This window comes from Sinocyclocheilus rhinocerous, unplaced genomic scaffold (genome assembly GCF_001515625.1).
Source record: "Sinocyclocheilus rhinocerous isolate Xijiao unplaced genomic scaffold, SAMN03320098_v1.1 scaffold19, whole genome shotgun sequence".
Lineage (NCBI taxonomy): Eukaryota > Metazoa > Chordata > Actinopteri > Cypriniformes > Cyprinidae > Sinocyclocheilus > Sinocyclocheilus rhinocerous.
This window is the reverse complement of record NW_015638975.1, coordinates 1,766,552-1,783,714: the sequence shown is the minus strand read 5'-3', so window position 1 is coordinate 1,783,714 and position 17,163 is coordinate 1,766,552. Positions and strand designations below refer to the sequence as shown.

The 17,163-nt window shown below is 37.5% G+C and overlaps 1 protein-coding gene across 1 annotated transcript in view; it reads left to right on the top strand.

The window, feature by feature from the left end:
- ccdc102a (coiled-coil domain containing 102A) overlaps nucleotides 1-11,171 on the top strand; it is an 87,571-nt gene extending 76,400 nt beyond the window's left edge. Inside the window, exon 10 of the transcript XR_001641152.1 lies at nucleotides 11,160-11,171. The gene's annotated coding sequence lies outside the window, so the exon portion shown is untranslated. The remainder of the gene's footprint in view (nucleotides 1-11,159) is intronic.
- Nucleotides 11,172-17,163: the final 5,992 nt, after the last annotated feature.

Here is a 17,163-nt window from a genome sequence, read left to right as displayed (position 1 = left end):
AATTGCATTAAATTGATTAAAAGTTAACATAGACATTTATAATGTTACAAAGATTTCCATTTCAAATAAGCGCTGATCTTTTTACCTTTCAGCTTTGCCATTACAAGAATACATTTTTAAACATTTTGACTTAAAATGAAACATTTTAAAATTTCAAAAATAGATATTCTAATAGAAAAGTTGTTTTAATTTGTGTTCATATTTCACAATACTGTTTCACAATGTTCAATTCTTGGTGAGCATTAACAACTTTTTTAAAAACATTAAAAGATCCCCAAACTTTAGAATAGTAATGTGTGTATTGTTAAGATAAGTAGCATTGTTATTATTATTATTATTATTCCTTGATATAACTTATCATGCATCTCTCTCTTATTATTTTTACGTAACATATATTTACATAAATTCCACACAACAAAATAATAACTGAAAATGTTGCCTAAAAGTCTAAGTACAAGGTTTTGTGATATTGAGTCCCTCAGTCATCCTGAGCTAAGCTTTGAGAGTTTTTTAGATATAATTTTTTGCCAAAAGAACATTATATCGATGACATATACTGTATAGACAGAACTAACCTAAACATTCAGATAAATGGCTGGTCACAAACTTAAAGGGCACCTACTATGCAAAATACACTTTCACATGGTGTTTGAACATAAATGTTTATTGGCAGTGTTTGTACACAACCACCCTATAATGATAAAAATCCACCCACTTCTTTTTTTTTTTAATCCCCATAAATCATAAGTAGTGTCTCAGAACAAGCTGACAAAACATAATCAACTAGGTTTATGTGTGTTTTTGAAATAACCTTGTGTGTATTTGATAGTTTAAGCGCAATAAGACATGAAAGAGAACTTAGTTTAATACTCACATGCTGTGTGATTAAACTGATATGGCTTTAAAACGCATGCAAATAAGACATGATAATCAAAACCAAACAGATGTTTTGTTTTGGCAGAGTATCCAAGGCAGAAGCCTATTTTGGAAAAGGAGGGGGAACAGCAGCTCATTTGCATTTAAAGAGACATGCACGAAAACAGCATGTTTTTGCTTCCACTCAAAATTGGCATTTTCAAAATGTTATAATAAATTATCTATGGGGTAATTTGAGCTGAAACTTCACAGACACATTCTGGGGACACCTGAGACTTATATTACATCTTGTAAAAAGGGGCATAATATGTGCCCTTTAATATTTCCTAATGCTGGGCATAAATCAAGAAACATTAGCATAAATGTACTCTATTCTGTACAAACCAGATCTGATTGCACAGTAGTTATGCTAGATAAGAACTAGTATATAACAGTATAATGCGTGCCAAAAGGTTTCTTCTGTAGCCTACCCACAAGCTAGCTACCTTCAGTGGGGACAAAAATAAATTAATTAATTAAATAAATGCTGGTTCTTGTTTCATGTCAAATGCAATTTTTGTCAACAGCAGGAGTTTGTGTTGAAACACTGCTCTGGCTGAGAGGACCTGAAGCCATCTTCTGTGCCTCTAAGCCCTTAAGCTCTCTACAAGTCCTCAGGCACTTGTATATAGTGCAGGTTTCTTGCTGTTTTGAGCCTAGCGTAACCTGAGCGAGGATGTTTGAAATGATAGGTTCTGTCACATAGATGTCTGGGGGTTTGGCACCCTCATGGTGTTCAGCATGCTCTTTATTAAATATGGCTGACATTTGCATCACACATGCAAGCTGCGTCCAGTATGTTTCAGTCTCCATGATGAGCGGAAGCACTCACTTCCAGTAATGATCATGCATGCTTTCAGCAGCATATCATATGGAGATACCAATCAGATTGTAGGGAATTGTAAACAGCCGTAAGAACACAACTCTCTTCAGTGGACCTCATCCACTCACCAGGGCTGCTAATGAGTTAACCATGGCAACCACACTGCTGAGATTATTTCAGAATGACAGTAAAACGAAGACAGCTATTAGGTGTGTTTGTAAATTTTCCCTGTTTGCAAAACCAGTTGTCTGATCTCCATGGTGATAATTGCAGGCCGTGTCACCTGACACCTGGTCATTACAGCCCGTGTGGAGCTTGGCATGGTATCGCATTCAATATTGAAGTGACAGAAGATGAGTGTTACCTCTCCCGCTCCCCGCCACGCAGCATTAATAGCAGCTTTATTGGTTCATTAGGAATTCTGTAACCTGTGCAAGGTAATGGAGTCTAATGGAATACAATCACAGCTCTCTGCAGCTGTAATGAAATCTAACCTCTTGGTGCATGAAGATGCATCGTGACCTTGATATTGTAATTGAAAACAGCTGATACAGATGGAAACACAGACAGAATTGGAAATAAATGAAGAGTAAGTATACAGTAAAAAATTGCTGAGAAAACAATGCAACCTGATGAATTTAGAATTTTAGGTTCTCTCAACTATTATATTAAAAATTTTCACTGTTTTGTTTTATTATTACGTTAATTTTAATTTGTTCAAATGCCACTCTCCCATGAACGCATGTATGACAGAAACAGAGATTATGGCTTATAAAGTTTTAAATATGGATATTTCTCTTACACAAACGCATCGCTTCAATTCAAAAGGCCTTTATTAACCCCTCAGAGCCGCGTGGAGTACTTTTTTATGATGGATGGATGCAGTGCTTGAAGTGGAAAAAAAGAAGTGCCAGTAATCCTGAAGACATTGATTAGCTTGTTCAGTTTGATTAGGGTTGGAGCTGAACTCTGCAGGACTGCGGCTCTCTAGGACCGAACTTACCTACCCCTGTACTATACAGATCCATTCAGAATCACTAAACCACTGACCAGTGCATAATCTAAAACACCTTCAGCCGGCATTCATTATAAAACACTTGTGCTTTTAAGCCAAATACACGCTGAAAATAATAATTTACTGCCATCTGGACGCGAGTCACTATTCTATTCGCCATCTCTGATGAAATCGTCCATGTTTTCTTTGCATTAGTGCTGTTTTGAACTTATTACTTATTACTAATGCATTCCCTTACTGGAATCTTGAACTTCCCAGAAGTTTACTGGTTTCAAATGACCTCCTGGGTTGTGTGCTTTATAGTGTCATTTCTAATCACCCAGACACTGACGCTTTGACTGACGCTTTGACATTCTCCTACCAGGGTTTTCTGCGCATGCGCACATCAATATTGCGTCCTTTTTCTCATGCTGAACAACAATATTTAATGTATCTGCATATACTGTAAGGGTAGGTTTAGGGTTGGGGTTGGTGTAGACTTTAATAAAACACAATCTAATAGGTAAAAAAATTTATTTATTGTTGGTTTCCTGTAGCTGTATCCCTTCTAGCTACAACCGCAAATATAACACATAATTACTGTATTTGCATTACTGTAAGGGTAGGGTTAGGGTTGTTGTAGGTGTAGACGTTAATAAACCATAATTTTACAGGTAGCATTTTTCGTTGTCGAATTGTACTACCTACTGTTTTAATGGGAGGTAGCAAAATCTGACAGGGTAGCACAAATCGACAGAACACCGGCAACATATCAGAAGTGCCGGTACTCACGAAAAAGTGCTGGTACGCTAAAGACTAAAATATTGAAGTGCCTGTACTGTGTACCAGTGCACACCGGCCCACTTCAAGCACTGGAAGGATGCACTTTTTGGGGCTTTAAAATCTCGACCCCCTTTCACTGCCATTATAAAGCTGGGAAGAGCCAGGACAAGTCGGCGGATCGCAGACTTATAAGTGCATTACCGCCACCTATCTCTCAAATGGACCATTGACACTCTCCCTGCGTTCCATTCGGAAGGGCTGATCCCTATGCCCTAATCCCTTCAAAGTGTTTACCCTCCGGAGTGAGAGCTTCGAAGGGTTGAAGGGTGTAAGGGGACCAAACAACTGTTTCTCGAAGTGCCCTTCTGCGTCATCATCACGTGCCCACACGGAGGCGCCGTCAGGCCAGTTTTGAGCACTTTGGTTTGGAAAGATATGGCGGCCATGATTGTTTTCACTCCGAAGTGCCCTTCGGAGGGCGATATATCCCGTTTGGAACGCACCGTCCATCTACAATCTCAATTAGGAGTGTCAATGGTCCTATTGAGAGATTATAAGTCTGCGATCCGCCGTAAAGCAAGAAGAAGAAGACGCCTCACGCGCCTGCTGTTGAGAACGCGTTCAGGAGGACGCGCCACCGCTCAGGACAGTTCGAACAGTTCGGACATTGCATAAATCAGAGGTAAAAAACGATATAAATACTGTTCAGTTTCTTGCACAGACCGATCGTTTTGTGTCTTTACACATCAATGTATCTTCACGAACCGCAGGGTTTTATTTGCTTTTGTTTGTGTATGTTTTTTTTTTACTCTCAAAGCCATGATTCCCATTCACCTCCATTATAAGACTGACAGACTGCAACGGTTTGTGTTAAAAATCTTCGTTTGTGTTCTACTGAAGAAACAAAGTCACCTACATCTTGGATGCCCTGGGGATAAATTTAGAAGATCCAAAAGGATTATAACAGCATTGTACAATGAATCCACATGAATCGAGCCATTTAATCCAAGTCTTGTGAAAAGAAATGTGATGTGTTCACTGTATGTGTGACAGTCTTTGTTGGATGTATTGTAAATATAAGCCTAAATTATCTAGCTAATCTGTTCATCATATTAAGAAGTCATATCTGTTAACAAGACTTGGATTCTTGATTCATATGGGTTCATACTGCACTGCATGCTGGGAACTGTTCAGACAACTCCATCTGACTTGGTTTAATTCTTTTGGTCTTCTTATAGTTGTGGCTCAGAAGGTCTCATAAACTGGAAAATATGTATAGTACAGTAGTTACTTTTAACAGTGTGCAAGAACTACATGAAGAAATTAAAAAAGGTATATGAATACATGCAGGTTTGTAATTTTCTATGCATTTTTGCCTTAGCTTAATCATTTCACATTGCCTTCCATTCTCTCTACTGAGATCACGTACTCCTGAGGACGGGGTGAAAATGACAAGTGGAGCTGCTGGAAAGTGATTGGTTGTGGAGTGGCTCTGTAACCAGTGTCCTGGGCCTCATTCACAGACATCTTGGCACCCAGTATGTTTATTGGGTGAGGGGTCTGTGAATGTTTGTTAATCTAATGAATAATTGGTTTGTTAAATCAAATGAAAAATGGCGTATCTGATTGGTCCAGACGCTACAGTCTCCATTTAGAGACTGTGTCTGAGAAAATACACTGCAGCCCTTAAGAAAGTGTTAAGTTTTTTCCACCCAGGAGACGCCATGCATTTCTTTTCTTAACTTCCCAACACATTTAGGGGAACCAAAAACGATCCTAAAATGTAGCTTTGAGTGCAGTATGCCAATATAAAGAAAGTTCAAAAGAAAAGTTCTTGCTAGCAGTAGATATGATCCTTCAGTGGTTATAAAGGACCCTTTCCATCACTATTGTTTCTGTGAGTGAACTTAAAATTCATTTAGGTAATTTTAAAATCTCTTTCAGATTTATGATCTGAGATTCATGTCATATTCTGTTTAACAGATAATTAAACTATATCAGAAGCTAATGGGAGAATCTATTCTGCCCTTCTTGGTTGTTGCTGCCTCACCATCTGTTATATGAAAATGAGTGAAATATTAGATTAAATAAATGCAATTCAAATAGTTTCTTATTGCTGGCTTAGGCTTGTGTGGCCCAAAGAAAATGAAGGGAAAAAATGCATCTGTCTCCGTGTTTACATCTAATTTGCACATTAAATGGGCAAGCAAATGGGAGGCAATGCTAATGAAGTTGTTAGATTGTTTCCAAGCTCTGACTAATACTGCCTGTTTGTTAAGGTGGAATTTTGTATTTGTGTCTATGTAACTGAGCGATAATTGTGTTTGTATACAATATGATAATGTTCTCTATGCCTCATTCACAGTGACACTGCCAAATAAAATGATAAAATAAACACCAATGTTTTCTTTATTATAAGTATTTGGTAACAGCAGTGTGATTGCTGTAAAATTAAAATCACTAAACAGAAGTGTTATATTATCAAGCTTGCAATGGCAAAGAATATGATAACCAAAAAAATTTTTTTTATACGATTTATAGTTCTGCCCTATTACGTAAACAATGTTTTGCTCTATTCACGTGATCTCACAAAAAAAAGAAATGGGTTTAGTCTGAGATGTGGACCGGCTTTGAGCCAGTAAATAAAAGATTTGAACAAATAAAATTTGAAAAAAAGCCAAATGTATTTTGTGAACTTGACCGTCTAATAACAGCTTGCAGGCACACACTCTAATTAAACATTAGAAATTCTGTTTCTCATTACTGTGGTCAGCTTTGACTATTGCATCTAAATTCTGTTCTGTGAGGATCTAGACATGTAACTGTGCTGACAGAAAATCAGCATAGAGTCTGATACCATCCGCTGTGCCTCTATCATGTTGTTCAACTCAAGCAGGTCTCATGAGAATCTGGGTGGATTATAAATAAATACAGGCTCCATATTACTGGGATTTTAGAGCACTTCTAAACCACATATCTTTGTGCTAACTCTGAGTAGGCTGTAGCAAGGCCTGCTCCCTGTGTTTTAATGGGTTACGACAGGCCGGTCTGCAGTGAATTACAGGCTGTTCTTTATTTTGTGATCATCCCTGTTGTGCTCTAAGCTTTGAAACCAGATTTGGCATTTTCATTACACTGAGAAATGGATTTTTGCTGCATGCTCAATTTAGTTAATTAAAATTAATTCTTGAACATTTTTGTCACAGTTTAAATTAGAGCATGTAATCAACTATATTTGTAAAATTGACGTTTAATCAATTTGTATTGCATGGGACTACATTAATTATTTTCTTTTTTTATTGGCCATAACTGAATTTACAAGATCCAGGCGGACACAGACACGTTGGAAAGCATTTATTCATTATTCTTTTATATACACATATTTATAAGCATAGGCAGTGCACATACACAATTTGTGGTAATGTGTACTGTGCAGGTGAAGTGTTTCGAACCTTTGCATTGTATTTTGCATCTTTATAATTAAAGATGCAAAGTCACATTTTAATTTTTTTAATATTTTGCATCTTTATAATGAATGCATAATTAAAAAATACTGGACAAAGTACAGGACAAAATGGTTGAAAAGGTTTCATGTAATTGCATGGAAAAGTGTTCTTATAATTAAGCTTATTGAGTGTGTTTAATTCTTGAGACTAAGATGCTTCAAAAATGGGCCTATTTTGAATTTCAAAGAGAAAAATGAGCCTGATATTTTCTTTAGGACAAATTGTGAGATTACGGTTTCTTTGAGCGCCGAACATTTAGGTCTTCAAAAAGTATTGTAAACAATCAACTGGAACATGCAACTGCAGAGAAAAGAGAAGTCATTAAAGCACAGAGACGAGATAGAACCAAGTTTTTAACTGGCAGTGGTTCAAGGGAGTTGCTCATGTCGTGAATCAGAGCTGTCAGAACTGGTCCCTCTAAACCAGCAGTGTGCTAGAGTAGGTTGAAATCGATGCATAATTAAATATACAACTCACGTCTTTTGTGAAGCCAAAAGGTCCTGCATACATACTGAGAAATTACAGCAGGGGAAAAAATTACTCCTTTTCCCTCTGCTTTTTGTGAGTGAAAAGAACAAACTGGATATTAAATGGAAATGCAATGAATGGAAATGCACAGAAGGACAGAGTAAGATGAAAAGATGGATGAACGGATAGAAATGGAGAACTTTGCTTTGCGTGGGGTGTTTGAAATGGACGAAATGATGAAATTATGCAGTCTATTCTCCTGCACGCTGACCACGCTGACAGATGGCAGAAGGCCACGTCAAGAGAACCATTTGCCACGCAAATAAAAATGGAAGTGCAGCTCTGCATCTCAGATAAAAACACATTTAAACTGTGCTTAGAGGGCCCTTAAACGTCTGGCACTACCCTGAATGGCAGAGAGGAAGGTTGAGTGAAATCCTCTAAGTGAACGTTGAATTTAAAAGTAAATAAAAATACTCACTGGACATGCAAATGTACAAAGCTAAGCTACACTTACATCTTCATCTGCATTTTGCATCTATTTGTTCTGCTTTTTAATTCACTGATATTATTTCCTGTCCCGTCCTTTTGAAATAAGGATATTATTATACACAGGAAAATCTAAGGGGATTCACAAAATCCAATTTATGGTTGGTGAGGTCAGTCACGTTATTGATATTTGGTTTCATCTTGTGGTAACAGTCATGGAAACTGACACTCAAATGTAAGCCTGAGTATGTCTCTAGAGCTGCGGCTGTTGGATTCTGCCCTCAGTACATGCTTTTGATTTTCCAGAGAGAAAAATACAAATTCTAGAAATGCACATGAGATGAGAGGGTAAGGAAGACCGTGGCTTAATGTCCTCAAACAATCTGAGAATGACATATATTATGATTTTTGTACATGCTCTCACATAGCACATACATCTGTTGTCCATTTGATCATAATTGTGTTGGCGAGCACTTTTTCCCCAGTGCTGATGCCAAATGCCAAAATATATACAATGATGGATGAAGAGAGGATGATGGGAGAGAGGCAACAGGGCTGAAGAGAGAAATGAGAGAGTGAGAGTTTATACTGGCCCCCGTGAGTTTGCTTTCTAAATTGCTCTTTTCAGTCCAGTTATTGTGGATTTATTCATGCGGCTGTCTTGTGTCTGTGTCACATGTGTGTGTTTAGAGGTGTTATGAGGCTCTGACATGTTTGACTTTCTGCTAAATGTTCTTCTGGTCTCCTTTCTCTCTTTCTCTTTCTCTCTTTCATGTGTAGTGGTTCATAGTGAGTTGGTTCATCCTCTCTCTCATATGTAGCACTGGAAAGTGAGAAAGAAGACTTTAGACCATTTATTCACTAGAATAAATCAGTTCAAAGACAATCTTCATTCTGATTAATTCTAGGGAATCGGTTCATATAGGACGATTCATTTAAATGAACAAATAAAAAAAATAGAAAAAGATTTACCAATTCAAGTTCCTTTACTTTGTTAGGTCTGATATGAATTTGAACAGTAAAAGAGGTATTTGTTGTATTTAGTATAAATGTAATTAATCAATTTTATAAAAAATATACTGCCTTCAGTGTAGTTATTCTTAACAGTATAGATAACATTTTTTCAAGGCTGTTTGATTGTGTAGTTTACCTATAGCTATAGCTTAGCAAGCTATACTTTCAAAGTATAGCATCCCTAACACTGCATGAATGATAAAAGCCTTGCCTAACCTTTAAACTGCTGTTTTGGGCTTGGCCCTCCTTTTAATGTTATCACTGGACAGACACAATTCTGTGGCTTGTATAATGCTGTAAGTCTACACTGCCCACCATTGTAATGTCTAATTTCTATTACTCTGATTCATCCACGTTCACTCTGCTCTCAAACAGACAACGTAGGATTTGTGGAACCAGCTTGTCAGGTTCAATAAATTGTATTGTGTCTTTGGGAGGGATGCAGTCTTTACCCTTCTGAGATGATTTAGGCTCCAGACCTCAAAGTAAATATTTCTTTCTCCCTCATGCCTTAGTACCTGTTCAAATATGAAATGACTCTATAAGACTGTCATTAGAGATGGAATCATAACCATGTATCATTATTTCAAGACGAGGAACATTTCTTGCTGTCAAAAGAATTATTACAACAAGCCTTTGTTTATTGAGAAGAAATATTACTGGTTATAGCATGCTGTTCATTTTTCTTTACACTTTTGTTCAGATGAAACAACATCTTGAATGTTCCAAGTTCAATGAAAGTTAAGCTCTATCGACAGTATCTGTGGCATAATGTCAGTTACCACAGAAAAGAATTTGACTTGCCCTTCAGTCATATAAAAATGGCAACAACCACAGTTACAGTAAGGATGCAAGGATTTTATCTGGTCATTATCGCAAAATAGGGTGATCAGGACCCCGACGCAGAGCTGCTCATAAAATAAATAAATGCATTGACATGACATGATAATTTCACTTGGATTTGATTCACTTGGACTGTTTTTTTTGTATATTATCTTGAAAATAACATACAAAACATTTGGCTTTGCAGCAAAATGAATGCTTCAACAGTAATATTAATACTAACATCCTTAAGATATTTTCACTTCAACCGATAACTAAGGGCACCATTTGTGTTTGTATGTGAAACAAGAGAGCGGGTCAGTCCACTGTCACACAAGACTCGAGAAGACATGGATTGTTCTACTCCACTGTACTGAGAGATTTGTGTTCAATCTGCTTTAAAAAAAAAACGTTGTGGTGTGGTTGTTTTCAGTACACGGCCAATATACAGTACTCATCATATATACACAATATTACAGCTGGAAATAAGCACGTTTTATTTTCAAATGCCCAAAGCAAAGATATAGTGTCAAGAATTTAATACACTTTTGTTAAGCCAGTCAGTCTAGTCATAACAAAAGCAACCAAACTGCAAATTTGAAATCTGAATGAAATATGGTAAAAAGTTATATGTAAACACTATCATACATATATAAACTACACCATATCAGAGTGCTGCAGGGATGGTTTATTTCTGTAAGCATTTTAGCACTTCCGGGCCCTTCATGTAGGAAGCTTAATGGTGATGACACTGAAGTCTTGCAACGCAACAGTGGTGTAGTTCGTTTATAGCCTACGTTTAGCTTTTTACTTCTGCCGATTGTATTTAAGCTTCAAAATTCATGAAAGTTGTATTTATTTGTGAAGATTATCATGATGAATAAAACGTTTAAGAATCATTTTGTTGGTCACAGAGCATATTGTTCACAATAATCCAAAAGCCAATGAAAAAATCCCATTGGGTTTTTGTCAAGGAGATCTTGCTAACTCTGTTGCTAACTACAAAAATACGTCATCCCTGCAGCACTCTATTCGGCAGATTTGGAAATGTTAAGGATAGACGCCAGCCAGTATCTCTGATTGGCTGCTGCCTGACAGTTCTCTGACATTTGCATAAAGTTGAGTTTTTCTCAACTTTATATGCTCTCAACCACAGTCTGCTGTGTATCCCACAACCCACCGCCTGAGCATGTCACACGGGATGAATTGAAAACACCTCCTCAGATCCACTTACTCTTGCAGAGAACCATCACACAAAATTCCAAAAAATTTACCAGTCAAATGGCATGTATTAAGTTTGTCTTTGTCTGAAGACTAAAATCTGCATACAAGTTTCCAATTGCAGTTTTTGTTTTTTGTGTGCGATTTTGACTGATGCCCCTGTTGGTCCACTGACCTTCCTCATGACAGCTCTTCTCAGTCTTCTCGCTCAGTCTTACTCTCTCTCTCTCTCTGTATCACAGGGGACCTGTTAACCAGGCCCGAACTGCGTAAAGGCTGATGCTCGGGAGCCACAGCACACAGGCTTTGTTTCATATTAATCACCTTCTGTGCCTGGGGTGCAGTTATTCTATCCACACAACAGCACCCGGCGCTGTGCTCTACCCGGCCTGACACAACCCCACAGCAAGTTGCCAATCACTGACAGAGATTGAGAGAGAGCGAAAGAGGGAGAGAGAAGGAGCAAGAACAAGTAGATGACAGGCTGATGCACTCCCTTGGCTCATGTAGCAGAGATATGAAGGCTGTCTGTTTCGAATAATAATAGAAATCAGCAGAAGAAGCGAGAGTGTCGGCACGCTGATAGGGCGTACAGGGAGATGAATGAGAGTTGCCATCGGTGCAAGACATTCATCAGCGATGGTTTAGCCATTTGGGTGTAAAGAAGAAGTTTTCATCGATCTCGGTTTGGATTTGAGGGTTTTTAAAAGGGTTTTGGTAGGGAAAAGATGGTTCAGGATAAACATGACAATCTGAAGTCAGAGAAGGGGACAGCTGGTGATTGGTGGACATGCTGTTGGACTGTGTCCATGCAGAAGGGGACAGAGACAGCTGGGGGCTGGTAATAATGATCTGCTGTGGAATCATTATTTTGGACAGTGGAGATGGAGCAAAGGGAACGGCACAGCGGTGACAGAACACATGTAGAGAGGCAAATACATTATTTCCAAAACTTCTCTGCAGAAAACAGATTTGCCATTCTACACTTACACTCTCCAAGATTAATGGACTATAAAAATGCACTGTACATAAATGACTTGCCATTATCATATTTAAAGCTGAATATTACAAAAGGATGGATAGAAATTGTACTTTGTGTGGAAATATATGAACTGCTTTTAAATTGAGTTAAACATGAAAGTATTTTTTAAAAGTCAGATCAGATACTGCAAATGTGCCCTTTAAAGTGTTTTTAGTTAGAAAAAGTTACAAAAAAAAAGTCTTCTGAATATAGAAGGCTGGAGACTTCTGCACATGTGTAATTTTCTCCAGACAGGGCAGCCTGTGGTGAGAGGTGTTAAGAAAACAAACCGTGGCCAGAACCTAGTTTTCTGCTTGTAAAATAATAATGTGCACCCCTCTGCATGCATGTGAAAGTGTGAATTTGAATCTGTGTGTGACTGTTGCTATCTTTGTGGAGAACAGCCGTTTGCTTTTAATGAGAGAGAGAAGGACGAGAGAGGAAGAGGAAGATTCAGTGCCAGAATCTTGCATGGCAGCCAAAAGGGCTTTACTCTAATTCATTCAGCTACAGGAGTTGCTTTCTTTTTTACTACTTCCATCCATCATGCGCACAGATAATAGATGCTCTTATTATCACTTTGAAATGTGCTATCTCGCTACAAGATTACCTCGCCGAGACAATGCCAAGATACAATAAATACACCATAAATATCCAATTTGAGCTCCGTTCTCGAGACAGTTTGCATATCGCTCGGCTGGCTTTAGGTGCACCTCATCCCATCATTTCTGAACAGCACGCCAACTGATATGGCAACATTAACCATCTGGCGATAAATGAGGAAAGAATTCTCACCTAATTTATCAAGCAGCGGGGATGTTTTTCTCCCCATTGATCCACTTCTATTCTTCCTTCATTTGCATTGGAGCTGTTTGCAATGTTTTCTCCCTCTACTCCGAATGGTAATTTAGGAGAATTATTCTAGCAATTAATGTGTGTGAAAAACATCCTCAATTCTTTTGAATTATCATTAATATATATCCAAAAACATCCTATCTCCATGCACAAATACTTAAATTTTGCCAGTGGGAACCTGCTTTGTTGAGTTCACATTTATTGATTGTTCTATGGGAAAGGTTTATGGATAATGAATCCCGGAAAAATGTGGCATGTGTATTTTGTTGCTTTGGTTGTGGATGTGGGTGTGCTGTTTGTGTGTTGTTTGTTTATCTGTTTCCTCTTTAGAATTCATTCACAGTAACATTAGAAACTCTTCATTCCATAACACAACAGCAGTAAAACATGTTTAGAATGAAATTAACACATTTGCATCACATGCAACTTGCAGCTTTTGTCCCCACTTAATATTTAGCACACTTGCAAATTCATTTTAATTTGATTTCCACTCAGACAGCATCAGCTCCAAACAGCACTGCTCTCTGTGGAAGCTTTATCCATGCGGTGACATCAGGGGAACTATTGAAACATAGAATGTTCTGTGAAGAATCTGGGGACAGATAGTAAGGAGGAAGCTTATGGCAGCTTGCTGGAGACTTATGGTGTAGTATAGAGTTTATTAAGCTTGGGGGGAAGTTTATTAAGCAATGCAGAGCACTAATTCCAAGTATGGGTCACCATACTTGGCCACATGTCACGTCACTTTGATGGAAGAGAAAAACATGTCAAAGTATTTCAGGTGCAGCAGAATGAGACTCTATTTGAAATGGGTTTATTGAGTTACTGAATTGAGAATGGCTTTAAAATCAGTTCAGTTCTTGAATTTGAGGCCGCAAACAGGATGCAGGATTGCAATTTGAATGTAAGGAAGCAGAAGTAAAATAAACTGAAAAGACATTCATATGATTGTAATTTTAACTAGAATGCATCTTCCTGTCATTCCAATTCTGCATCCTGTGGGTCTGATCAATTCCATTCAAATTCACAATGATGAAACCAAGGGAGCCAGTTCTTAAATTTTAAATTTTGCTCAACACTGATTTGAAGACATAAAAACAAATTTCCTGTTTCATTTAAGTACTTTTTGATTTTTTTCTTTCTCTTTTCCTCTCTATTGCCTATGTTCTCCTTCTACAGTAACAGGGTGAAGGCAGAAAAGAACTAAATGAAGAGACCCTGCTGTTGTTGCAGTTCTCTGAGCTGAACAGATTCTTTTGTTCACAACTATGGATTAAAGATAATTCCTTATAAAAATCACTCCCCTGATGTGCCTCTGTTTTTTAATGAGGTCATAACTTGCAAGCCGCTCTGCTTTATGGTGATTATTATTTCAATTTTGTACGCTTGCGTTCAGGTTTTATTTTCTACTTGATAACGTCGAGTGCTGAAATAGAAGGCTCCAAGTTGCGAGGCTTGAGAAAACATTAAGCTTGGACCAGTAAACAGTACATTAGGACTGCTGTGACTGATGGCATAATTAGCAGCGACATGAAAATTTATGACTGACTACATCTATAGTACTCCTATAAAAGGTTGTAAAAATTACGACATGCTAAAGGCAATGAAAATAGACATTTGTTGTGGTAATTTTGAGGAGAACACAGAGCCAGAAGAAAGGCTGTGATAAAGATTATGTGGAATTGGTGTCTGAGGCTTCAAGACATGATGCGAACAAGATGTGATTATAGGAAGATCTCCAGAGATCAGGGCATTGATTTTTCTTCTTAAACCCATCTAGCTTTGGTCAGCCATATCAAAAGAGCACTGGTTCTTCAATCAAAACCTATTTGTTCAATGTTTATGGAAAATGTAGGTGTATTTTTTTTTTTTTTTCAGTGCTCATCGTCCTACAATCTCATCTGCATATCCACTTCAGTCAGCTGTGGAGTTCTAGCAATGTACAGAATGCATTTTATTTAAAGGAAACTTCCTGTGTCCTATTTTGTATGTAGGTTTTTTTGTATGTGATCTGTCTTCATTAAAAATTCCTGTTGAAATGTATTCATGCGTCTGAATTCACGTACATATTAGGCACACTGTGATGTGCAAAAAAAAAAAAAAAAACAGGTATGAATTTTTTCCAGAAATGTGGTTCAGGCTCTCAGAAGCTGTCATATGGCCACGATTACACTCATTTATGAAACGTCTCACACTGGATGCTTTTAGACTGCTGCTGTGTCTCCTAAGTGTTTGTCCTCTGCACTCAATTAAACTAGAGAGGGCTGTGTATGTGAATTTGTGCAATACAGAGAGAGAGAGAGAGAAAAACACAGAGGCGTGTGGGGTTATGTAAAAATGCATTATTATGTAAAAAGAGTGTATATTTACAGCCAATCTGTTAGACAACACAGTGAATCATCTTAATATCCATTCATTTGCAACAACCTTACAAAATTTAGCAAGGATGTTTCAGATAAGTCCTATTTCTACTTTTGACATCTGTCAGTATGACATGTAAATTCACCCTAATTTCTAAATACTGGACATGTTATTGAACAACACAAAAAATGCTTATTTCATTTTTTACTATGTTTTGATCTCATAATCCTTAATCAAAATGTCAAAATAACTCACTCTTCCGGTGAAATGACAGATTCTTTCTAGTGACCCATGCAAGACTTCTCCAATAATTTAATCTGCTGAAACCCTGCTTCTTACATTCGACTGGATGCTCCCATTCAGTTCTGCCTCCATCCACTCAACTGATGGATTGAACCACCACCACCCTACATTTTTTCTTTTTCAGTAGTCTGTTTCACGCAGATGTATGTCATTTCTTTATTTAACCAGGTTAAAAACTCATTGAGATTAAAATCTTTTTCCTCTCTATTGCCTATGTTCTCCTTCTACAGTAACAGGGTGAAGGCAGAAAAGAACTAAATGAAGAGACCCTGCTGTTGTTGCAGTTCTCTGAGCTGAACAGATTCTTTTGTTCACAACTATGGATTAAAGATAATTCCTTATAAAAATCACTCCCCTGATGTGCCTCTGTTTTTTAATGAGGTCATAACTTGCAAGCCGCTCTGCTTTATGGTGATTATTATTTCAATTTTGTACGCTTGCGTTCAGGTTTTATTTTCTACTTGATAACGTCGAGTGCTGAAATAGAAGGCTCCAAGTTGCGAGGCTTGAGAAAACATTAAGCTTGGACCAGTAAACAGTACATTAGGACTGCTGTGACTGATGGCATAATTAGCAGCGACATGAAAATTTATGACTGACTACATCTATAGTACTCCTATAAAAGGTTGTAAAAATTACGACATGCTAAAGGCAATGAAAATAGACATTTGTTGTGGTAATTTTGAGGAGAACACAGAGCCAGAAGAAAGGCTGTGATAAAGATTATGTGGAATTGGTGTCTGAGGCTTCAAGACATGATGCGAACAAGATGTGATTATAGGAAGATCTCCAGAGATCAGGGCATTGATTTTTCTTCTTAAACCCATCTAGCTTTGGTCAGCCATATCAAAAGAGCACTGGTTCTTCAATCAAAACCTATTTGTTCAATGTTTATGGAAAATGTAGGTGTATTTTTTTTTTTTTTTCAGTGCTCATCGTCCTACAATCTCATCTGCATATCCACTTCAGTCAGCTGTGGAGTTCTAGCAATGTACAGAATGCATTTTATTTAAAGGAAACTTCCTGTGTCCTATTTTGTATGTAGGTTTTTTTGTATGTGATCTGTCTTCATTAAAAATTCCTGTTGAAATGTATTCATGCGTCTGAATTCACGTACATATTAGGCACACTGTGATGTGCAAAAAAAAAAAAAAAAACAGGTATGAATTTTTTCCAGAAATGTGGTTCAGGCTCTCAGAAGCTGTCATATGGCCACGATTACACTCATTTATGAAACGTCTCACACTGGATGCTTTTAGACTGCTGCTGTGTCTCCTAAGTGTTTGTCCTCTGCACTCAATTAAACTAGAGAGGGCTGTGTATGTGAATTTGTGCAATACAGAGAGAGAGAGAGAGAAAAACACAGAGGCGTGTGGGGTTATGTAAAAATGCATTATTATGTAAAAAGAGTGTATATTTACAGCCAATCTGTTAGACAACACAGTGAATCATCTTAATATCCATTCATTTGCAACAACCTTACAAAATTTAGCAAGGATGTTTCAGATAAGTCCTATTTCTACTTTTGACATCTGTCAGTATGACATGTAAATTCACCCTAATTTCTAAATACTGGACATGTTATTGA